Here is a 24,841-nt window from a genome sequence, read left to right as displayed (position 1 = left end):
GCTGCTGCTAACAGACCATCTCTCCATTTCCACAGTGAGCTGAAGGAGCAGTGTTTATACAAGATGGCAGCCAGGTCATCTGTCCCTCTGCATTCCTCCCAATGCCTTGGTGGCCCTGTGGTCTCCCCGAGCTGGTACAGAAGTGGCAGTTGCTGGCCAGGTTGGACATGTGCAGTCACGTGGTGGGAGCTAGATGTGCAGGGCATGGTATGAGTGCCAGAAAGGACTGGGAAGCACTCTCTGGGGACCTCCCCAGTGGAGGGAGAGAGGCAATTCTTAAGTCCATTAGTGTTTTTAACCAGCACAGACAGACTTCAGCCTCTAGCTCTGCAGAGAAAACCCAGAGCTGAAAAGTTCTATCCCGTTGAGGAATGTCTGGAGGGTCTTAGGTAGTGGGAGTGTAATGGAGGGTGTGCTGTGAGCAGAGAAAGGCTTGTGTTTTCAAGAGTCCATATGTGGTTCTTGGAATAAACACAAAATACACTGAAGGGCTGTTTTTCTAGAAACCATGGTCCAGTTGACTCTGCCAAGCAGAGGGCTGTTAATGCGCTCTCCCACAGTGTCTGATTACAGCACCTGTTTAGGGGATGTGCAGACCACAGCGGAGCTCTGCCAGTAATTATCTATTTTTATAGATCATCAGGGTAATATTTGTCTCTCAGAAGTGGGCCATCTGAGAACTGCACGAGCAAGATGTCAGCTCACTGAAGCTGAGGCAGGAGGATTGAGAGTTCAAAGTCAGTTTAGGCTATGTAGGGAGATCTATCTATATATGACACACTCCCCCCCCCCACACACTATGCTTTTGTCTATACACCCCCACACAGCAGATTGATAATGTTTTTGTCTGTACACCCACATCCACACATGGTGGACTGATGTATGTTTTTGCTTACATATACACACAGTGGATTGATACACTATATGTTTATATGTTTTGGCCTGTATATCATGATGAACTCATGATTGTATATTTTTGCCTATACACACTGTGGACTGGACTTATTACTGTATGTTTTTGTCTCTTGAGCTCTTTCTTTGCCTTTTTTCTTTCTTCAGAATCTCACCATTATAGCTGGGCTGGTCTCAAACTCTCTGGGATCTTCCTTGATCTCCCCTCTTACCTCCCATGCTGGTTTTTCAGGCTGTGCAGCCAAACCAAGCTAGTTCTCCCCCCACTAGCCCCCATGCATGCTCCCGTGTCCTGGGGAATAATGATTTTTCCCTCTGAATCCTCCTTTGGCTGACTTAAGTGGAGGGTAGGTCAGTAGTTCCTTGCTGTGGTTTCCGGCTGCAGGTCTGCTCATGTGAATCATGAAGAGATAACACCATCTCCATGTCCACTCGCTCCAGGTTCTTTCCCGAGTCCCTTGTTGCCTCCTTGCTCATACATTTTAGGTTTTATCTTCCCATGCACTCATGAGAGGCTGCCAACCTATGTTCTCCACACAAGCGTGCAGCGCAAATGCCCGCATACTTGTCTGCTAAAGAGATCTTGCCTCAGCAGTGTGTGCTGCGTTCCTCACTGGGAGGCTTGCAGTATCAAAGCTGATGGGGCCCGATGGTCAGACCCTCAGCTCCGTGAAGTGAGCTTTGAGGAATTTCAGAGTTCCTCAGGAGCTCCGCCCCAACCCCGGGAAAGACAGGTGTAGAGCCTGTCTCATAGAGAGGTGGACCGTCTGTGTCAAGGAGTGGGTACAACGTGAGCCGAAGGGCACTTGGCATGACTGCTGTTGGGTTTCTGCTCAGGGCCTTTTGTGGCCTTTATTCCTCTCCCAGACTCATTCCTGCTGCTTCCAGGTTGGGGAGAACGTTGTGTTTGACTCATTCTTGTTACCCCCTTCCCCCATTGTAATACTATTTTCAGTGGAGGAGTTTGTAAACTAAGTATCTCACTTGCCCCAGACAGTGAGGCTTGTGTTGCTGATGTTGTAAGATGTGGGTTCTTCCTTATGGTGATGAAGAGCTACTTAGCTCTTGTCTGACTGAGTGTGATGATCCCTGTAAGTCACTTTCCCTTTGTACCTTATGTGTGGGGGGTGTGAGTGTGCACACTCGTGCATGTGTCCGTGCATGTTCTTACACATGGATGTGTATGGGGCCAGAGGTCAACCTGGGTATCAATTGTCAGTCACTGACCGCTTTGGCCCTGGAGCACACTGTACAGGCTAGATTAACTAGCTGGCCTGTGACTTCTAGAAATCTCCTGGTTCCCTCTCCTCCTGCTGCTAGGATTACAAATGCTGTGCAAAACTTTTTTTATTTAAAGATTTATTTATTTACTTTATGTGAGTACACTGTAGCTGTCTTCACACACACCAGAAGAGGGCATCAGATCCCGTTACAGATGGTTGTGAGCCACCATGTGATTGCTGGGATTTGAACTCAGGACCTCTGGAAGAGCAGCCAGTGTTCTTAGCCACTGAGCCATCTCTCCCGCTCCCCAGTGCAAAGCTTTTTGATTGCATGATCTGGGGATTGAACTCGGGTGTTCTGTTTTGCAAGGCATGCGGTTTATCAACGGGGCCATCTCAGCATCCTTTGATGCTTTTAAGTGTTTCTCAGTGAACTTTGGTTTCTTAAGGTTTTGTCCATTTGTTTATGTCCGTGTATAGGCTTCATATTTATTGCTTATTTTGGGGGTGAGGGAGCGTGAGACAGGCCACACTATACATGTAGCTCTGGCTGCCCTGGAACTCATTATGTAGACCAAGCTGCCCATGAACTTGTGGCCAGTTCTTCTGTTTCTTCCCCCTCGTGTTGAGGTTACAGATGTGAGCCACCACACCGGGCTGACCCTTAGCTTTCACAGGTCAGAAAAAATCCACACAGATGATTAACACTGTTTTATAAAATGCTGTGGACCTTCTGGGACTGAACCATGTGCAGAACATGGTTGTGCGTGGCCGTTGGGAAGGGCCATGCATGCCAGTGCGGATTGCTGTAGAAGTTCCTTCCTCAGAGCGCTCCTAAGGGACTGAGCAAGCAGACAGCTGAGCATTTCCACGTGTTTCACTACTGAAAAGTAAAAGGGGGTGCTAATGGGGTCCTAGTGACCTGGAGACATAGTTCATTAAGGGACTCGCAATGTCCTAGGTGAATGAGGGAAGCGTAGGAGCAGGCATCTGTCTGTCAGATGAGGGGGCTAGAGTTTCTGTGACCTGTCTCAGGAGCCTACCTGTGAGGAGAGAGGAGGAGCTGGCACTTAACACTGTGAGGATGCCAGGGTCCCTGGAACATTGTATTTGCTCCTGGGAAAGTGTCGCAGAAGGGCCACATAAAGGGTCCATAACCACTAGTCACTTGCAATTGCCAGCCAGGAATAGCTCATTGAGCTGATCTTGTAGAGGTCCCTTCTTAACTGAGGACTGGCACTGAGCTGTAACTGGTAGTGTGGGCTCGAGATGGGGTTCCAGGATGTTGGACTACCTTTTGTATGTACAGGCAGCTTTTCTGGGTCTTTCTAAGCAGAGAAGAATATTAGGCATTTGGGACAAATAGGGTGGTTTCGTCCAGGATTTTATGAGAAAGCCTCAGCTTTTGTATCAGGGTCAGTGACTTCTACCGGGTCCCAGTTTCATTATGAAAAGGGAACTGGCCATTAAATGGCTGCTGGCTCATGAGATACTGTGATTTGCTGGAGATCAAATAGCACCTGCTGGATGGAAAGAGGTTCACTAAGTCCAGGCCTCCCTTTACCTCTCCAAGATCCTTGGTTTGTAATGACCACATTCCAGGGGTACTGCTTGCTCAAGGTAATGCCTCTTGTCTCCATTACTCTGATGCCAGAGTGTAGAGGGGTGTGGCCCCAGTGTCACCTCTGTTCCTGATCCTGTGTTCTGTCTATGTCCTGGAAAGGCAGAACCCCGGGAAGAGGTGGCAGCCCTCCAACTCTTCCTGTGGCCCCCGGCAGGCTGCACTTCAGATACATACATAACATTGATACCCATAGAAAGGAGTTTTGGTGATGATGAGCAAAGGCAGTTTAGACAGCATTTCAGGATGCTTCTGATAGGTTTGATGAGAGCCACAGACTTTTTAGAAGTATCAGAGGAAAGGTAATGAAGATGTTACAATATAGATGTTACAATATCCATACGTGGCGACTTGCTCGAGCCTATGAGTTTAAACTGGCAGATGAATCTCTCAGGGCACTCAGGACAAGTATGATTGATTACTTAGAGATTAGGAAAAAAAATATCCAAAGTAGTTTGCTCTTGTGTTACGGTGAAGTTTTAGAGGTTAAGTACCATTTGTTTTCTGGTGAAAAGTTGAAACATGTGTCTGTCTTATTGTTAACACTGGGGGTGATATGGATTAAAAATGAGAATCTTAGGATTGTAAATGACTTGTTTATTCTAACCAGCCCACATAAAAGACATGGAAACCTGGCATTTTATTTATTTGTTAGCTTAGATTGGGCAGGTCTTGAGCTTACACCCCAGCCATATGCCCCTTGTTGCTTGTTTGAGTCTCGCCTGGACCGACTTCTCCATCTTCTCTCCCCTTCTTTCCCTTGCTGGCGTAAGTCCCACCCCATTCTCTCTTCTGCTCTGCCATTGGCTAATTAGAGAATAAATGGTGAGCAGCGTTTACACAAATTTGGAACTAGAAATACTTATAATAATACTGTGTGCAGATTGCAGCTAGAAGGGTGGGTGGGCAGAGAATAATACAAGGGTGATCTTTAAATGGTTCACCAAACCGTCATGCCCACACAATATAGGTTCAGGTGACTGTGAGTAGAGATTTGACTGCTCCTAGGTATGGTTCAAGAGGCTTATTGTAGATATGAGGGAGAGCATACATAGCTAGGCGTATCTGGATGAGTCCAGACTAAACATGGCAAGCAGAATGGACTGGGGCTGTGGGAGTCCGAGAGCACAGGGAACCAAGAGAGCTCAGCCCAAATGGCTAGGGGAATCAAGCTGGGGGGAAAGGAAGCCCACCCCTGGGAGGAGAGGGTTAGGGTAGCAGGAGGGGTGAGGAGAGCTGGGTGGGGGAGGGGCATAGGTACTCAGTGAGACTGGTCCAGGGACCTGACTTAAGAAACCCTGAGCAGCAGTGTGCAGACAGCCCGCTTGCCCTGGTACACAGTGTGTGAGCCTTATCTCTCTGTTCTCTTCTCCCGGCTGCTGACATTTATTACTCTTAGGGTTTCCATTTCATTTTGCTCTGCCAGTGTTATGACAGGATGGCGGGACTGTGGCCATTAGTGTCATGGCGACCTTTAAATACGATTTAATGTGAGAAAATCGGAGGAATGTATGGATCCTAGGCCACATTTCTCCCTGACGAGCATGCCGAGCTCTTTGAGCCTGAGTGACTTAGTTTGTGGTCATTTGTATTGTCAAGTGTGAAAAACAGAGCCATAAAGTTTCGGTATTATCTGAAGTCATAAAATACCTTTTATGTACACAGTGAATCTGGCATAGAGTGTAATAGAAAACCCTCACAGACCTACCATACTGAAAGTGGTGGCAATTTTCAGAGATAAATAAGTAACTTATAATTCTGATTAAAGTCTCTGCCAGTTACGTGTTAAATAATCCTTGACTCTCCTCTTTCCTTGATCTTTTCCTGGTAGATGTGCTTGCTCTGGGACGTTTGTAGCCAGCAGCCGTTTTCTCTGACTATTCCTCTCGATTATTCAGAAACCTCTGGAAAATAGAAAGAATGGTACGTTTCGCACACCCACTAACCCACTAGTTAGATTCGTTATTATTGGTGTCCTGTGTGTGCTGTGTCTGCGTGTTTGGTATATTAGGTTGTGGGTGTGCACATACATAGAGATGCAGACATTCAGATGCACACATGTATGCATCTCTGTGTGTATGTATATATGTGTATACATGTATATGCATGTATGCATATATGCATTTACACACACACACACACACACACACTTTGAGGTAATCGGGGTAACCAGACTCCTTCCCCTTTCCATTGTTTTTCCTTTCTGCAGGAAAGACCCAGTAAGTAGAGGAATTCTCCTACAAAAAAGCAGTAACATTGAGAACACAAACACTGGTAGTGATTTCCTCACGGGAGCCTCGTTCAGCCCACACTCACACCCCTCCACCATCTCCAAGATGTCACTGGCAGATGTTTGTCTCCCCTGAGCTGAGTTCCATTCATGCTCAGCTGTGATGTGTGTGTGACACTGGGATCTCTTTGGCATTTATTCTGGAGGCTCGAACGGTTTTCATGCTCCTACCGGGGCTGACACTTTAAGAGCTCAGCCAGTTTGAGGTGTTGGGTTTTGTTTTGTTTTGTTTTGTTTTCTTTCCGTTTCCATTCTGTGTGAAACGGAAGTTGGGCATGCCAGAAGGCTACATGCCATGGTTTACTCAGTCTCTCAGGGAGATGAGGCAGTGGGATTAAGGAGTAATTGGTATCCTCTTTGCAGAATGATTTTTGTTCCAACCTGAGCTTCCTCTCAGGACTGGAAAAGTGGCTGGTATTTATTGGGCAGTAGCTCGGTACATATCTGTTTGGCCTCTTCCTTATTTTAAAAGACTAGCTGTTCACCTGGCTGGGCTTGTCCCCAAATCCGCACCTGGTTCTCCTTTGGCTGTCCTGACCATGAGTATATGTCACTGAGAGTGTTTCCTATAATGGGGCAACCCTTCCGGGTCTCTTGTCATACCCAGCAGCCTTGGCACTGTTGATAGCAAGAACAGTCTTATTTCATTTAAAAAAAATCTTGAAGACGATCCTTATTATATTGTATACGCGTGTGTGTATACTTGCTTGTGTGCACAGGTTCTTTCATGTGTGTGATCGCATGTGTGTATACATGCTTATGAGTGTGGGAGGTCAGCCCTGGGTAGCGTTTATCAGTTTTCTTTTTTGAGACAGGGTCTTTCACTGGTTGGAAATATCTATTTAGGCAAGGTTGGCCAGTAAGCCCTGGAGATCTGCCTCTCTCTGTGCCCTCCACCCCCACCCAGAGTGCTGGGATTACAGGTTCATGTCTCCTGGCTTTCTGGTACTAGGGATTGATCTCGGGTCCTAATGCCTTTGTGGCAAGGCTTTGAGCCTCTGAATCCCTTCCTTCCCCCAGTACTGGTACTTTTTCTGTAATTTCTTGAAGATCAAAGCAACTCTGCGCCATCCCAAGTAAGTTAATTTGTCCCCATTTAGCACTTTTCTTCTTAAATTGGGTGAGGATAAGGATTATCCTGGGCCTACAGTGGATCTCCCCTGTATGGTGAGTAGATGCCCGACAGATTCAGTTGACACTAGGCGTCAGCTGCTCCCCCTGACTGCCGCTTGACTCCTCCCAGAGAGAAGATGATAGTCCTTTTTCCGTTTGTGTTTTGTCTGTTCAGGAGCTGAGGTGTACCTTCTCTGCTCCGCCCTCCCATTGCCCTGGCATTTCTTGTCTTTGGGGTCCTTTTGTTTCACTAGCTGGGGCTTGTACTTAGACCACCCCTTCCTGTTGGCACTCCTGTCCCGTGGCCTTGAGCCTCCCTGCAAAGATACTTTTCTGTTTGCCCCACAGGGAAACTCAGCTTTGCTATAAATGGCAAAGTGGCTGAATTGCTTTGGCTCTGCTCCAAATGCTGGAAATAATCCGAGAGTACAAAAACATAGCTTTCATATGAAAACATTTATCTTAGGAGCCTTCGGCAGGCTTGTGTGTGTGCCTGTCATTTTCATCATGAATTAGTTCCTTTCTCCGATTGTGTGGGTAAACCTTCCTGAACATCTGATGTACTGAGATGACAGTGATTCTTGTCCAACATTGTCACCTTGGGAGCAATGGGAAGGCATAAATGATGTAATCGAATTTGAAGAAAAAAATTGAGATGCCTTTGATACCCAGGAAAGGCTCCTCCTAACAAGGACTTTTGTTATGATTTGTTTTCAATGCTGGGAGTGGCGGCCCACACTTTTTTTTTTCTTTTATTGGATTTTTTAAAATTTATATTTCAAACATTATCCCCTTTCCTGGTTTCCCCTCCAGAAACCCCTGTATCCTATCCCCCTTCCCCCTGCTTCTATGAGGGTGCCCCCCCTCACCCAGCCACTCCCTCCCACTTCTCCACCCTGACATTCCCCTAGACTGGGACATTGAGCTTTGACAGGACCAAGGGCCTCTCCTCCCATTGATGCCCAACAAGGCCCATCCTCTGCTACATATGTGACTGGAGACGTAGGTCCATCCCCGTGTACTCTTTGGATGGTGGTTTAGTCCCTGGGCTCCCACCTTTAATCCCAGCTCTCCAGTGGAGGAGGCAAGAGGAGAAAGGATCTTTGAGTCTGAGGCTAGCCTGGTCTACAGAGTGAGTTCTAGGATATCCTGAACTGTTACACAGAAAAACCCTATCTCAAAAACAAACAAACAAAAAAGTCAAAGCAACCCCCCAAAAAACCCCAAACCAAAAATTTTGTTTGTACTGACGTGTATTCATGCATGAGAGTGCTACACTTATATGGATACCACTGAGGCCACAGGAGGGCATTGGAAGCCTTGGAACTAGAATTACAAGCTGTAGTGTGCCACCCCAAATGGGTGCCGTGCACCAGACTCAGGCCCTCTGCAGGAGCAGCAGGTAGCCTTACCTACCGACCATGGGGCCATTGTCTGGCTTTACTTGGTTTTGTTTCATTTCATTTTGTTTTTGTTTTGAGCCAGGGCTCACGAAGCTCAGACTGGCCTAGAACTCGGGATGTAGCAGAGCTGGCTTTGAACTTCCACCCTTTTGCCTTCACTTCCCATGTGCTCAGATCACAAGTGTATACGACAACATCCGACATTCAATTTTAACTACAGTTTGCCCCGGCTAGAGGTCTAGGCTAGCAACCTCACTCCTTCCCACTGGCAGCCTACTAAACTGCCCTTGAGGCCTTGCTCCTGAATGGGACCTGAGGATGCTTAAGCCAAGCTCCCCCCCACACCAACCCCTAAGCCCCCAACCCCCACCCCCGGTCCTTGAGGACTTCGTGACACTCGTGCTTTGAGTTAATAAAGCAGGGTAGGATTGGAGCTTGGTCATGGTTCTAAAGGCTTTGCCTTTCAGTCAGCCCATTAGATTAGTAGCTTGGGAAACGTCCCCAGTTTGGGGCTTGAGAGGGCCTGAGTGGATCTTTGCAGGTGTTCTGCCATTTTGTCATGGAACTGGGTGTAAAACCTTCCCCAGTTTGCAAGGCTTCTCAGAATTGTATGGTTTAGGAATCAAGACATAGAATCCCGGTTTCAAATTCTCAGGAGAGGCACTGTGTCTCACCCAGCAGTACCGTACGCATCTCAAGACTTTATTTTGAATATAACTGCACCCCAATAGCCTGCAAGTATTCTTTGTAATTTGCAGTGGAATAGATTTTAAATCATATCTGTTCATAGTGAAGGGTACCTAGCATATATTTATTTATTCCTTTTTTTTATTCCCCTGTGTAGGCTTGACTGTCCTAGAACTCACTGTGTAGATCAGGCAGGCCTTGAACTCAGAGATCTGCCTGCCTCTGCCCCCCAAGTGCTGGGATGAAAGGTAGGTGCCACCACTGTCTGGCTATTTATTCTTTTTTTTTATGAACAGAATTGTACTTTTTTTTCCTTTTTTCTTTTTTTCTTTTTTCTTTTTTTTTTCGGAGCTGGGGACCGAACCCAGGGCCTTGCGCTTGCTAGGCAAGTGCTCTACCACTGAGCTAAATCCCCAACCCCCAGAATTGTACTTTTGTTACTGGGTTACCAATCTGTGCTGTGTGCTAAAGAGACCCACTGAGGTGGGTCACTGGGCCATTGCATGTCCCGTGGTTCCGGGGTCCTCATCTTCAGCCATCATAGGCAAGGGCAGGAGAAAAATAAACTACAAGTGGATGACACTTCTTGCTATGTATGGCTAAGGCCTTTGTAGGAATGCGGCATTCTCACTCCTGATTCTCTCATTACAGGGAGTTGGGTTCACCTTGACGGCTGCAGGTCTGTTTGGCCTTCTCCTCCATGACTCTGTTGTGCCCAGCAGGCGTATTGCAAACCCTACTTGACATGACCAGACTGTCTCCTTCCCCAGTGTTAGCACCTTTTCAAGCTCTGGTATGAGTATTGCCTTTGGTGACTTTCTACTGTTCTGTGGGCCATAATCCAAACTAGTTTGTGGTAGAATCCAGCCCCGGTGACGTGGCTTCGCCCTCCTGTCTGGGCCTGGCTTTTGGAGGAGGAGATGTAGGCTGCATAGAGTGCGTGGTTTGCTCATCGTATCTTCCTGTGCCTGTCCCCCGAGTGCTTCCTGTATGCCTTCCCAAGCCTCTCAAGACTCTTCGATCTCTAAGCCTACGTTTTTTACTTTTTCTAAACCTTAAGGAAGTTGAGGCTTCAAGGCATTTGAAAATTACACACGGGTGTTTGGTATTTTCACTTCTTTAATACAAGAGGTTTTATTAATGTGTAACCCAGCATTATTTGAGGTGTTTTGTTTTTGTATGTCTATGTGTGTCTTGCGTGTATGTATGTCTACCCACCATGTGCATGTCTGGTGTCTGCGGGCCCTGATGAATCTGGAGTTATAGATGGCTTGTGAGCTGTCCTGTGGGTGCTGGGAATCGAACCCAGGTCGTCTGAAAGAATTTGGAGTGCTCCTAACCACCGAACCATCTCTCCAGCTCCAGCCACGCTGGTTTTGACAAGACTTAAAACAAAACAAAAACCTGTTTTGTATAATATTTATTTATTTTGTCTTCCCACGGCATGAGTGGCCTAGATAAATTTAGCTAAGCAGGGCATGTCATTCTTCAGACCGTGTTTTAGAGTCCTTGTGCTTAGGACATGGCCAGGGGTAAAAAGTTGTTTATTCAAAAGTCTTCGTGGCGAGTCACTGGATTTGGTGTTTTTCCCCCTCAGTGCTGAGGTGAAGCACAGAGCCTGGCGTGTGCTTGGGAGTGTGCCAGCCCTGAGCCACACCCCAGTGTGAGTCACTGGATTTTAGAACTGGGGTGACCAAGGTGACTTCAGTCACCCTCAGATAAGGGAGGCCACACTGTGCCTCAGCTGTTCTGGGGTAGGGGGAGCGGTTCAGGTGGTCACTGCTCTGCATCAGCCACAGTACTTCTGTAATTAATGCCTGAATGCCTCTGCTGGGTCGGGTGAGGAAGCAAGGTGGAGTATCAGTTCCAGGAAGACTCCCAACTTCTGTCAACTTCCTGCCCTTGAAATCCTGAGCTCACCCTGATATGATTTCATTATTATGGTTTTGATTAAGTTTTCCCCCAAATCAGAAAGTGGAAAAACACTGGATTATTTTGTGGGGCTTGCCTTTCTGTTTAAATCATAGGTCATTTCTTTTATAAGCTAATTTTAAATTGGTAAGATAAAATACAAAGGGGTCATTATCAATTAATGCAAACTTGGGACGACATGTTCATGTAAATATTAGCACTAGTAGAAGCTGAACCTTGTAGCATTTGTCTCATAAAGGAAACGGTTTTAAATGCTCAAAGTATTTGGTTGACCTATTTAAGGGTCATGAGGTGACAGCTATTATTATCCTCATTGAAGCACAGAGAGGTTAGGGACTTGTACAACATCACACAGCCCATAAGTGGCAGAGCTGGTGGGATTTAAGTACAAGCAGTCTGATTCTAGAAAACACTTCAAGGTATTCGCTGTCTTCTCATTTTGTACCTACATTCTGTGCATGTGTGTGTATGGAGATCAGAGACTTGTCCTTAGGAGTTGTCTACTGCGTGTGTGTGTGTGGTGTGTGTGTGTGTGTGTGTGTGTGTGTGTGTGTGTGTGTGTTTGCGTTTGCTGGTTTTTCCTGACAGGATCACTCATTAGCCCGGGGTTTGCCTGTTAAGCAGGCTGGTCATGGAGTCTCAGGAATCTATTGGCTCCGTCACTCTAATATGTACTAAAGCTCCAAGCCTGCCTTCACAGAGATGCTGAAACCCCTACTTCCTGCTCCTGCTGTGTGTAACCATGCTTCTGACATGAGAGTCGCACTGCATGCATGCTCAGTAACGGGGTACCCTCCCACACTGCATGCATGCTCAGTAACGGGGTACCCTCCCACGCTGCAATCATGCTCAGTAACGGGGTACCTTTAGAGCTTTGCAGCTCTACCCCATACCACTCTCCTACCATCTCCACACTGCAGCCCCAGATGGGCAGGAGAGTGGTGGAAACCACTATGTTCAGGTGAGAATTTTCACGCAGAACCAGCGATATATCTAAGCTAGCCTCATGGCGCTTGCCCAGGTTAATACTGACATCTGTTCCCCAAGTGTATCCAGCTGGGGCGGAAGCCACGTGTGCTCTTTTAGCTTCCTCCTGCCTTTACAGGGTAATCTTAGACTTGGTTTGTCTTTGAGTTCACATGTCCTAATTCCATACTTTTGGAGCCTCTGTTCCTGACAGGAATAGGCCCAAGGAATCTGACAGGTCAGGCAAAGCCCTAGGCACAAAGTCCTACCCAGCCCTCCCACCCCCAAATGCTTTGTCGGTGAATGGTACAGGGTGAAGTCAGCTCCTTCCAATCTATTTTTCTTTTCTTTTCTTTTTTTTTCTTTTTTTTTTCTTTTTGACTAGCCAGAGTAGTAATGAGATGTCGAACTTGGGAAATCGATTAAGAATGATAGATCTAGCTGGATGTGGTGGCTTACCCTTGTAATGCCAGCATTTGGGAGGCCAAGGCAGGACAACTGTGAGTCTGAGGCTACTGGGAGACTCCATCTCAGAAAACCACATGAGAAAAGAATGGTAAATATATTTTTAGAATAAACATGTTAATTACAGCATCAGTGAAGGCTTAAAAGCTTTTCATTGTGATATCAGCAAGCCTTTCACAGTGTGACCCACTTTGAGAGTTGAATGAAAGCAGAAGTTTTCACAGGCACTGCCTCCTGTTTTAGCTTCACAGAAAGGAGAAGGACCTTGCTATGGTGGGGGAGGAAGTCGACAGGATTGGGCTCTGTGGTGGTGGGACAGGTGCCTGGCCTGTGTGCTTGAGACCGGAGCCAGCACCCAGTCTACAACAAATCAAAGTCGAAAGTTTCTTCCATGGTAAGAGTGTTCTGCGGTGGAGGCCTGAGCTTCTTACACAATTACTTTAATGAGCTCCAAGGCCCTGGTGTCCTGGCCCTAAACATTCTAGGTCTCAAGCAGGTGGCTCATTCTGATTGTAAGTCCATGTATCCGTCTTTTCCAGGGAGATAAAAAACAAAAGAAAATAAGTCATTTGTCGTTTTGCAGGGATGGAGTGTTAGTGACAGTATGCCTGCCATCTGCTTTGGTTTCTATGACGTAAGACACTTTGTATGACCAGAAATAGCAAATTAGAACAGACCGGGCATTTTGAAAATCTTGAGTTTTATATGAAGTGTGACTATGGAACGAATACAGAAATCTTGGAACAGAGACCCCTTTGTTGGGATGTGGGAGAATATCCATGAATTTTAATGGAAGATGTGAATAGACAAAGGAGATGATTTTGAAGAAGCTGGAGGCTTCCTTCTGGAAGCTGTGGAGACCCTCCTGGGTAAAGAGGTGGCCTGCATTTGGATCAAAGTCAGGCTGGCCTTAGATGCCGGAAGTCAAAGCTGCTAGGAACTGCGCCTCTGACCCTTTGCTCAGCTCTTCTGGTGAATTTTGGAGAGAAGGGGAAGTTCCCGTCATTCCTAAGCATTTGGCTCTGGACACTGTGTGGTCAAAGCTCAGGGACGCTGATCACATGATTATAGGGCCACTGCTGATAGGTTTGACTAGATTTTGTATTTGTTGCTATACTTGAAGGTCAAAGAGAGTCCAGTCAGTCAATCTGATCAGGCTGAGGGTTGGTCTTGTAAATGCAAAGCTGTATACCTGTGAATGTATGTACATGTTAACATTTGTTACCCCAAAGCATTTGAGGTGCTTTCTTGGGTGTTGGTAGTCCATGGATGCGCGTGATACCAAACAAATGCCAGAAGTTCAGGATGCTTGTTCCAGGTGAGGCTGGATGTGGCCACACTTTTCTTGACAATCCCTCAAACAGTTAGTGTCTCTGTGGCAGTCTACTTAACCCCATGCTGTTTTGAATTTTCATAGTCCCAACTGTAGGGCCGGTTATGTGTTTAGTGTTCCTAAGGATGGGCTGTGATGTGTCTTAGGAAGAATGTCTATATGTTAGAAAGCCACTGCTGCCTGTGAATTTAATGCTCATAAGGTAGCCATATACTACTTTTTTTTTTCTTTTTCTTTTTTTCGGAGCTGGGGACCGAACCCAGGGCCTTGCACCTTGCTAGGTAAGCGCTCTACCACTGAGCTAAATCCCCAACCCCTACTTTTTTTTTTTAAATAGAAACAAATAAAACAAAGCTATCTGGTGAATGAGCAAAGGATGTTGGGAACTTGTAAGAACCTGCCTCTGAGCATCAACTAGGAAAGAATCAGGGGTCGATGGATGCTAATGAGCGCTCAAGGTTATCTTGTACCTCAGCCTGTCACCTTGGTCAGTGAGGGGCCCTCCAAAGTGTGTGGTGCCTGTTGGGTTCTGAAGGGTCTTGAGCCTGGGTGATGTTGGGGTGCATCTCTGCAAGTGTGTGCATGGACCAGAACTACAAACCAGCGGTGGAGCTCAGGTGAAAGGAAATCAGCACATGACACCTTCTTCCCCAGAAGTCCCGCTCTTCCTTCATTCGATACCAACGGGCTCTTTAGAGTGATCAGTGTAGCTTGTCACTGGCCTCCTGGACTGATGCCCTGGCAGCATGCGGTCGGTGTTTAAAAACAGATTCCATGGGAACCTACTGTATGTGGCAAGAGTTGCTTTTAAGCCTATAGAAGGCTTTGCATTTCAACATATATTATTCTGTAGGTTCAAGGAAAAGTATCTGCATTTTAAAAAGCTTGTACATGTGCCTGCGTTGGCGTGTGTGTGTGTGTGTGTGTGTGTGTGTGTGTGTGTGTGTGTGTTTTACCTATTCTTCTGTATTTTGTATAACTGTTGTTTCCTCACAAGAGAGAAAAGATTGATGGAGGTGACAGAACAAAACAGGCTCTGTTTGGGGAAGTGTTTTTTTGAGGTCATTTGGCTAGACAGTGAATGAGAGAGGCAGAATTTCCGGTATGAGCTTTGGTAGGGGAACTGAAGTCTGCCGCAAGGCCTGGGTTCAGTGTCTACAGACTCATTGAAAAGAGACTCTCCACTTTTCAGAATAATGAGTAATATTCAATAGTACATGAAACCTTAAAAAGTGTGTGTGTGTGTCTGTGTGTGTGTCTGTGTGTGTGTCTGTGTGTGTGTGTCTGTGTGTGTGTCTGTGTGTGTGTCTGTGTCCAGTTGCCTGTTTTATCGTCATTCTGTCCTGCTGTCTGTGGCGTCTGTTTGCGGAGTTTGGGTCTGGTGTGTTTATTTAATTGTGGTAAGATGCACATAACATTTATTCTCTTAATTAGGTGCACTGTTCAGTACTACTTTAGAGCATTCAGTACTGGTAAGTGATGGGCCTTCTAGGAGTCTCCTGTCTCCGTCCGTGTCCAGTAAACAGTAGTCCATCTCCCCTTAGCCCAGTCTTTTGAGGCCGCTGTCCGCTTTGTCTTGTGCATTTGTGACTCCCAAGTAAGGCACGGAAGCTACACATATGGCGTTTATGGTTCTGCTTTTTGGTGCCTGGCTTATTTAATTTGGCACAGTGTGAGAAAGCTGGTCATCATGATGCACACTTGTTAGAGTCCTAGGACTTGGTGGTCGGCCAGCCTAGCCTAACTAAGGAGGCCCTGGTTCCAGGTAGAGACTCTGTCTCAAACCCAAAGTGGAGGCACCCTGGGCTTAACCTTTGGCCATCACATTTATACATACGGAGATAAATGTGTATACGCACACCAACACACACATGCGCGTGCATGGGGATGGAGGTCGGGACCCTGGTCTGTTTCCTCACACTAAGGCCAGGTCAGTCTGTTGACTCTTGCTCTTTAGCCTTTCGTGGTAACGTGTGTTGTCTGCCTGGGCCTTTTGTTCCAGTAGCATAAGCAGTTTTATTTGTAAGCATCTTTATGTTTGGGAACTGTTTTCTGAACCTGCCTCCCCCTTCCCTTTTTCCTCCCCACAGATACACCCTCTGGACATCTGTGCTTGAGACGTTTAGTGTTTTATAATGGTTTTCTCAGATGCCTGCCTGGCTTCCAGCTGGAAAGAGCAGCCAGGTTGAGGTCAAGACTGTGAACCACATGGTCGGTCCTTCAAAAGGACAACCTGTCTTTACTCGACTTTGTTCGCCTTTCCGTAGGTCACGGTCAATCCCGGGCTCACTCTGAGTTCTGTTGGTGACTGACCTAGCAGGAAGCTTTCCAAGCTTCTCAAGGAAGAAGTGCGTTTTGCATCTTAAACCTTAGTGTTTGTTTCAAGTCGGTCATAGTACAGTTATTCCTGATTTATATGGAATGCCTTTTACCAGATCTGTCTCATGTCTCGCTCATGTCATTTCACCTCGCATCATAGAGACAGAGCTTACACTGCTCTTGAACTCCTCCATAGCCCAGGATGACCTCAGACGTCAGATTGCTCCACTTCCACCTCCTTTAGTGTTTTGTGATTACAGGCATGTGTCACCACACCTGGAGAGGAAGCCCAGAACACCGTGCATGCTGGGTAAACTCTGCCAGCCTAGCTGTATCCCTGGGTCTCCTCATGGGCTGTAGTCATAGAACTTTGGTATTCTCAGGGCCAGGGTGGAGGGAGGAATGGCCTTCCTTCCCATGTGGTCTTCAATGCACGGGATGTCAGACAGAAATCAAACTTGCCTCATAACATGGCCCCTCCTCCTAACTGGTAGTTGGTTCTTGTCTACTGAGACCACATTTTCAGCGATTTTCTTTTTCTTTCATAATTGTTTTCTAACTTCTTCCTGTAAAGCTATTATTTATTTTTAAATACATTTTCAATTGAATACATTTTAAATATACTTTCAAATTACAATATAATGACATCACTTCCTCACTTCCCTTTCTCCCACTTTGTTACAATTTCTTTTGCTGGGAATTCTTGACAAGCCTAAGAGTTCATACTTGCTATATCACATTCGTGCCCTGGATCTTCTGTCTTGTCACAGAATTCACAGTATCACCCTGTCGGAGACGTGGATCTGCTTTAATGGTGACTGTCCTTGATAGAGACTCAAAAGGTCAAATTTGCTCTCCAAACATGACAGACTAGGCCATCTCTTTGATTCAAGTTGAGCAGAGCCTCGATTTGGGGCATGGGAAAGTCTTTGGAGAGAATCTAGCTTCCTTATATAACTGAGTGAGTTTGCTGCATGCTTTCACTATGTGAAATGGTTCATTATGCAGACTGCGTGACATGGAGTTGAGCCCGGTGTCTGCTGAAGGTGGAGGGCAGCGTTTGAATCGGTCTGCAGTAGATCCGAGCTTCTCCTGCAGTTTATCTTGTTTATCGCTTTGCATGGGCTGCCTGATTTCTTGTACACTGATCCTTCCTATGAGATTAACTAGCAATAAGGCTTTTGCTTTTTCTTGTAAAGTGGACTCATGAGTACTGATTGGTGATGGACAATACAATATGTTCAATGCAATGGCTGGCATCCAAAAAATGTCTACCACTATTAACACTTAGTCAAAGGGCACTGATGGTGGGGATCTTAGATGAAATGCCCTACAGTGGGAAGAGAGAACTTGTAGAGTCCATCTCCAGCAGAAAGACCTCATCAAGTGAGGGATGGGGTTGCTATCCCACAGTCAAAATTCTGACCCATAATTGTTCCTGTCTGAAAGAACTGCAGGGGTAGAAGTAGAGAGGAGCCCGATGAAAAGGAGGTCCAGTGACAGGGCCAAAGTGGGATCCAGCTCAAGGGGAGGCCCCAAGGCCTGACACCAATACTCAGGCTATGGGGCCCTCACAAAAAGGGACCTATCATGACTGCCCTCCAAAAGACCCAACAAGCAGCTGAGTCAGATGCAGATATTTGTATACAACCAATGAACAGAAGCTGCTGACCCTTGTGGTTGAATGAGGGAAAAGCTGGAGGAAGCTGAGGAGTAGGGCAGCCCTGTAGGAGGACCAGCAGTCACAATTAACCTGGACCCCTGAGATCTCTCAGACACTGGATCACCAACCAGGCAGCATACACCAGCTGAGATGAGGCCCACAACACATATCCAGCCGAGGACTCCGGGGTCTGTCTGTGTTCAGTCAGAGAAGATGTGCCTAACCCTCAAGTGAGGTGGTAGGGTGGGGACATCCTCGTGGAGACAGGGGTGCAGGGAGGAGGTGTGGGATGTGGAATAATTGGAGAGTGGACTGGAAGGGGAATACAATCTGGACTGTAAAAAAAAGATTAAATAAAAAGAAGGAACACACAGACACACACACACACACACACACACACACACACACACACACGGCACTGATGGCTTTGGACTAAGATGGGGATGTTGAGTTCCCTTTTCTCTCTTTCATCAATAGGTACCTGAAGGTGAGTCTGAAAGAGTGCAGTATGGTCAGGGTTATTTATTAATAGCTACCACATCACACTTTTCTAGCCACCAAGCAGTAGTCAGTCATTGCTTGCCAGGTAAAGGGATGTCTTGTTATAATAGAGTCTGCAGTGTCTGCCTTCTGTGGCTCTATCTTGTAACTGTGTTTTGTCTCTTGGGTTTTCTGATCCAGGAGGGAGCAAGCTCTTCCTAGTGTTACAGGCCTGGAACAGAGATATGGCCTCTCTCCAGAGTACTTTTGCTGGCGGGCTGTGTGGGGAGCCTGGGTGTGTCTGGTCACCAGGAACAACAAAGCCACACTGTGGATCTGAGGTCCTGGGAAGCCATCCAGTTTCCTCCTCCTGACCCTGACTCAAGTCTTCCCTGAAGTCCTCTGTCAGCTCCAGTCCTGTTCTCGTCTATCAACCACCCTCACCCTCCTTCTATAACCCAGCTGGGTTTCCACAGTGGTTCCTGAGCTGGTGTCACAGGGCTAGTCTATGCATAACAGAAAAAAAAAAAAACCAAAACAAACAAATCCTTCCCTCCCCCCCAAAACAAACAAACAAACCAAAAAAACCCCCAAAAAACAAAAATCCAGGAGTGGAGGCTGAGACACCAGGACAGTGCTGCAAGTGGAAAGCTGAGGACAAGCATGGGATGTCAACAACGTTTCCACCTTTCTGATTGGATACTCAACACTTCAGCGTGCTAAGAAGGAAGGTTCTGTCCTCCGTTCTTCTTTAAGATTTTGTGTTTCAGGTAAACTTCCTTTCAGTAACACTTTTAGAGAAATTATTAGTTTAATTTTTTTTTTATTCTTTTCCCATATACTATGTCGGGACTGCAGTTTCATCTCCCTCCCCTCCCCCTCCCTCCCACATCAACTAAACACGTATAACAAGCCACAGTAAGGCCAGGCACACACCATTGCAAAGTTACTGGTTTTCAGTGTGGATAACATTGAGTTCAATTGACTTGTTGATTTCTCCCCACCCACCAGGCAGGGTTTTGTTAGCTTGTTTGTTTGTTTTTGTCTCTCTTTGCACCTTATTTTCCTTTCTATATTATAGAATGTCACGGGATGTTAAAAGATGAAAGGGGCAGATTGTGAGATGCAGAATATAAAAGATGTCCGTATAGTTTTTAAAACCTTTAAAAGCATTTATTTGTGTGTGTGTGTGTGTGTGTGTGTGTGTGTGTGTGTGTGTGTGTGTAGTCAGAGGACAACTTAAAGGAGTTGCTTCTCTCCTTTGCCCATGTGGGTCCCAGGGACTGAATTCGGGGCCTAAGGTTTGACACCAAAAGCCTTTATCCACCGTGCTGGCTGGTTTTATGCCAGCTTGACATAAGCTAGAGTTATTTGAAGGGAGGGAACCTCAATGAGAAAATGTTTCATAAAATCTGGCTGTAAGGCATTTTCTTAATTAGTGATGGATGGGTTTGGCCATTGAGAGTGGGGCCATTCCTGGGCTGGTGGTCCTGGATTCTGTAAGAGAGGTAGCTGAGCAGGCCACGGGGAGCGAGCCAGGGAGCAGCACCCTCCATGGCCTCTGCATCAGCTCCTGCTTCCAGGTTCCTGCCCTGTTGAGTTCTTGTCCTGATTTCCAATGATGATGAATGGATGTGGAAATGTACACCAAATAAATCCTTTCCTCCCCAAATCTACTGGTCATAATGTCCCATCACAGCCATAGAAACCCTAAGGAAGACACCCACCACACCATTTTGACAGTCCAAGAGTGATTTTTTTAAAATGAAGGCATGATTCATGTAACATTTCAGCTCTGTGTTAAAAAAATTACAGAGACTTCTTGAGCATCCTTCTTACCACAGGGTTGTGTCCAGATAAAAGGATTAGAAGTTGAAAATACTGTCTTTTTGCTGAAACCGTGGAAACACTGCAAGTCTAAAACTGCACGGATAAATCTAGCTCTAACGCCATGTGGAGCCTCCTTTTCTTGCCCTCCTTTTCTTGCCTTCTTCCTTTTTATTTGCTGTCTGTGTGTATATGGGGAGGGGGAAGAGTAGGGGGGAGGACCTGGGAGGGGTCGGGGGAGCAGAACTGTGATTAGAATATATTGTATGAGAAACATTTTCAGTTAAGCAATGCACTCAGAACATGGATATTAGCATTTAATTGGGCAAAATCATTCAGCATGAAACCCATTTTAGAATTGTGTTGGCTTCGATGGAGTTCATTGAGTGCTCTGCCAATGTCAAACACAGGCTGAGTCTGTGGCCATACCTTCCCACCAATGAAGGGATTGTATGGGACTGCATTTATCTGAAGTTCAAACCGACCCTAGCAGCCTGTTTAATCTGGCGTCCATAACCAGGTGAAGGTGCTGAGGGAGGGCGGCCCGAGAGGGAGCCAGAAGAAAGGGCTGAGAGTCTAGTGGCTTTTTTGCCACCTAGCCTTGCTGTTCTAGGTGTCCAGCCTTCTCTCTGTTGTCACTCAGGATATGACGAGTGACTCAAGGCATGGGGACAGCTCAGTTGTGGAGGAACACACTGGGTCAGTCTCCTGGAAACAGTTACTCTCAGGTCATGGTGTATAGTTGTCTGTCCTTTCTCCCCATTGCTACTGAGTGAGCTACAATGGTGGCTGGAGAGACACAGGGTAGGGTTTGCCCTTCTCTGCTTTTGACCCCAAGGCTGATTCTTTCTTCTCTTTTGTTACCGTCTGACAAGTGAGACACACCAGTGACAGTGTAATGTGACAAGGATCTGTGAGGTGCTTTTTATTGGCTGTAATTAAAAAAATGTCTTTTACCTCATTTCAACACAAGCTGTAGACTTTTCCTCTCTCATTCTAAGGAACCAGACAGCTACCGACCACGCGATGAAATCAACACACTTAGCCCTTGAGCTCTGACGAGGTGCAGAGGTTCGTCTGAGGGTATTTTTAGCCACATTCAGTATCAGCTGAGGAATTAGGAGCAGGCATTCAACTGGACAAGAAAAACGTCAGGCCGGGTGGCAGTCAGTGACGTCATGATGCCTTTTCTTTAGTGGTTATCAGTGGGAGGAGCAGTGCAGGAACATCTCTGATTCAAGGATGCTGAGGTCCTCTTTTCAGCCCTTTCCACACTGTAGCTAATCTGAGCTCAAGTGTGTTTTTTCCAAGGAAAGTTGGATTGGCATGGACTCACATGTCTGGAATTATCTGAGTCCTTTGTAAACAGACCAACTCTTGGAAGGCAACCTTTGCTTGTCGCTTGCTTTCCTGGGCTGGGTTCCAGAGCTTCCCGACTCCTGGACAATAACGCGTACTTTTTGTGCTACTTCAGATATTTATTTTACAGAACCCGTGGGCCTTTTATCCCCTCAGATCCACTTGGAAAACATGCTTGTGTCCTATCAGAGCAGAGGTTCAAAACTCGTGGAGAGTTTTCTGTTTTGACATTCCACAGTGACAGTGGGCTTTGCAGGAGGAGGGAACCCCTTATGCTCCCCCATTTCCCCACCACCACCAATTCCTGCTCCCCCTCCTATCCCCTCCTCTCTTCCAGTCTTGCTTTCCTTTTTCAAAACTGACCACAAGCATGTTCTTGGTGCTCATGTGCCTTTCTTCATTTCTGTTAGGCATTCTTGACCACCATTTCCAGCCGTCCCTATGTGGGGAAAGTTAAGTATTTCTTCAAGAGATAAATTCCTTAAGGGAAGGTTTGAACCATTCTGACCTTTTAAGGTTTTTCTCTGACATTTTTCTTGCTGTCTGAAAAAAATGTGCTGTTTCTACTTTTAAGGACAGACAGATCTGTAGTTTGTGCTAATGGGTGTGTAGTTGGAGTGTGTTGGAGGTAAGGCGTTGATGGTTATAGGGCTGGAAAAGGGCTTGGAATTCTGTATCAGGGCTCTCCCTTAGAGGAAGTAGAAACTGCTCTACCACCAGACGGGAGAGTGGGAAAGCTGGGCTGCAGACCTTGCTTTGCTTGATTCCAGAGACTTCTCTCACATCTGTGGAGAAGCTATTTAGTGTAACTGCACTTCTCAGACAGCTGAAATTCAAATACCCATTGTACCTGCTTTTGGGTCAAAGTGTCGTCTTTGTCGTCTCCATCACATACCTCAGTAACTGAAGAGTGTTGCCTTCTGAAGCCCTGGCTATATGGAACATGACTCAGCTTTCTGTCTGACCGCAACAGACACTGTTTTGTGAGTGTTGACTGTTATTTTTTTGGTTTAATTCCTTTGCAGCTGGGGACATATGAATCTCTTGGCTTGCTATGACAAGCTACTTGCGTAGGTCCCCATCCCCACCCCCTTCTTTGTTGTTACTTAGCATCTTTTGCTGCTCTAAGGGTGGTGTTCATGACCCTGTTTGCATCCCTGTCCATTATACCTACAGGGTTATAGTTGTCTGAGATGTTGACTTTTGTCACAGAGAGGCCACTGCCAGTGAAAACAGATTATCTCCAAAGAAGGGGATGTGGATGGGACGCAGGCCCTCACAGGGAAGCTACAAAAACTGGAGACAAGCCTGGGTTAAGGTCTTTCTTACGGTTTCCCTAGACAAACAAGCTGGACAGGGAGCAGTGCATGGATGATGTGGGTGGCTTCTAGGCTCCAGACACTGACTAGTTGCTTATGGTTTGGCCTTGGTGACTTGGGGCAGGGGAAATATATGTTGAATGTGTGAGAGGAGGCTCTGCATTGCTGGCCTGATGGGAAACACTTTGACCATCAGTTTGTCCCTGCCATTAACAGAGCACAGATAAACCTGGATCAGCTGCCACATTTTAATTCCTCGAAGTTAGGGAGAGCTGAGAAGTCCTTTAGCTAGGCATGTTAGATGTCGTCTGTTTGTGTGTTCTGTAGATGTCTGGAGGAGGGTATTATTATATGAGCAGTGAGATCCGTCTTATTTTGAGCTCTTCTTATAACTTTGGACTTATGGCAAAGAATAGATATTTTCATAACTAGAAACAAGGCTCCTTTGTTTGAAACCCTGTAGATTTGTAGTGACAGCTTTCTTGCCGTGGGGTGAAATTTCTTTTGTTTTGTTTTGTTTTCTTTTCTTTTCCTTGTAATTAGAAATCTTACCCAGTTTAAATAGAGCCCAGATGCCATCCGTATGATGTCCTTGTGTAAGTAGTCATTTATATATTTACATAATTATTATTTTAAAAATCATTTTATTATTTGGAGAGGTTCTCACTGCAGCTCTGGCTGTCCTGGAACTTGCTATGTAAACCGGGCTAGTCTTGAACTCAGGGATATGTCTGCCTGCCTCTGCCTTCCAAGTGAAGAAGGTTAAAGGTGTCCTCCACATGCTTGGCTTCAAGTCACCATTTCCTACCATCTCCTATAAGCCTAAGTCTGGTGTCCTTTCTGTATGTCCAGGACGACAGTTATACCTGTTGGATTGTCTTCCTTGTGTATTTTCTTTCCTGCTCTTGGCAGAGTTCTTTGTTTTCTTGTGTGTGGTCCGTGTCTAGCATCGAAGCATACGCTCAGCAGGTATGTGTGGAGGTGAATGTCAAGTGTCGTCTGTGGGGGCTAGTATGTCACTGCTCTTCATTCTACTGCTGATCGAAGGCTACCTGTTGAATGAATGGAAGCCTGGTGAGGCATTATATCTGACGGGCCCTTCTAAGCTTTTGTGGGACTAGTGGAGTTCTTAGAGGTAGCACATACAGGCAGAGGCAGGGGTGGTTTAGGATAACTGAGCTGGAGAGTAAATACTGACTCAGAAGCACTTCAACCTAATCTTGCCTGTAGGCGAGGTGAAATGATATTTCTATTTGAATAAAAATCTCACACATCAGAAGGCTTTAGATAGCACGGGAACATAGTTCAGTGGTGAGATCAGTTGTAATCCCTGAAGTTTGTGTATATGTTCTTTATATGTGGAGAAAAAGACTGCAGCCATCATTGAAGATCTTAGGGCAGGCCAGCCATGGCTACATAGGAAATAGGCTACATAGGGAGATTCTATAAAAACAAAAACCACACACACACACACACACACACACACACACACACACACACACACACACACACACACCCTGTATGAGAAATGGTGGAGAGATATGTATGTATCCCTCCTCTCCTGTGTGGATAAAAACAAAAACTACACACACACACACACACACACACACACCCTGTGCCGAAGAGAAATGGTGGAGAGAGATGTATGTATCCCTCTCCTGCATGGATACTACCCTCAGACCTGAAAAGATGCTTTGCCAGAAGTCAAGAGCAGAACTCTGTTCAAGTGTCAAGTATTAAGACAGTTTCTGCTCAGATCCATTCTCAGTGCCTTCTGAATTTCTGGTTTCCACACACATATTTAAATTAGGCTCGTTAAACACTTTTATTGGTATCATTGTAAAGCATAATATAAAATCTCAGGCCCTTAGCCACCTTAGGAAAGCAGCTGTCATCTATTGTCTCCTAACCAGGCGAGCAGCTTCCTTG

General features: G+C 46.1%; 1 protein-coding gene and 1 long non-coding RNA gene across 11 annotated transcripts in view; both read left to right on the top strand.

Annotated features, from left to right (window-relative positions):
• Lrch1 (leucine rich repeats and calponin homology domain containing 1) overlaps positions 1 to 24,841 on the top strand; it is a 189,799-nt gene that overhangs the window by 25,451 nt on the left and 139,507 nt on the right. The window contains exon 1 of one of the 10 annotated variants that reach the window (XM_063274586.1): positions 5,612 to 5,679. The exons of the other annotated variants lie outside the window; for them this stretch is intronic. The gene's annotated coding sequence lies outside the window, so the exon portion shown is untranslated. Of the gene's footprint in view, positions 1 to 5,611; positions 5,680 to 24,841 lie in introns of those variants that run through there. 10 annotated transcript variants of the gene reach the window in all.
• LOC134482152 (uncharacterized) overlaps positions 5,686 to 24,841 on the top strand; it is a 38,295-nt gene continuing 19,139 nt past the window's right edge. Inside the window, exons 1-2 of the long non-coding RNA XR_010058205.1 lie at positions 5,686 to 9,497; positions 9,901 to 24,841. The exon at positions 9,901 to 24,841 is cut by the window's right edge and continues 19,139 nt beyond it. This is a non-coding gene — a long non-coding RNA (uncharacterized LOC134482152). The remainder of the gene's footprint in view (positions 9,498 to 9,900) is intronic.

Source organism: Rattus norvegicus, chromosome 15 (assembly GCF_036323735.1).
Source record: "Rattus norvegicus strain BN/NHsdMcwi chromosome 15, GRCr8, whole genome shotgun sequence".
NCBI classification, from domain to species: Eukaryota; Metazoa; Chordata; class Mammalia; order Rodentia; family Muridae; genus Rattus; species Rattus norvegicus.
Note: the sequence above shows the minus strand (reverse complement) of the source record. Positions and strands in the feature narration are given on the sequence as shown.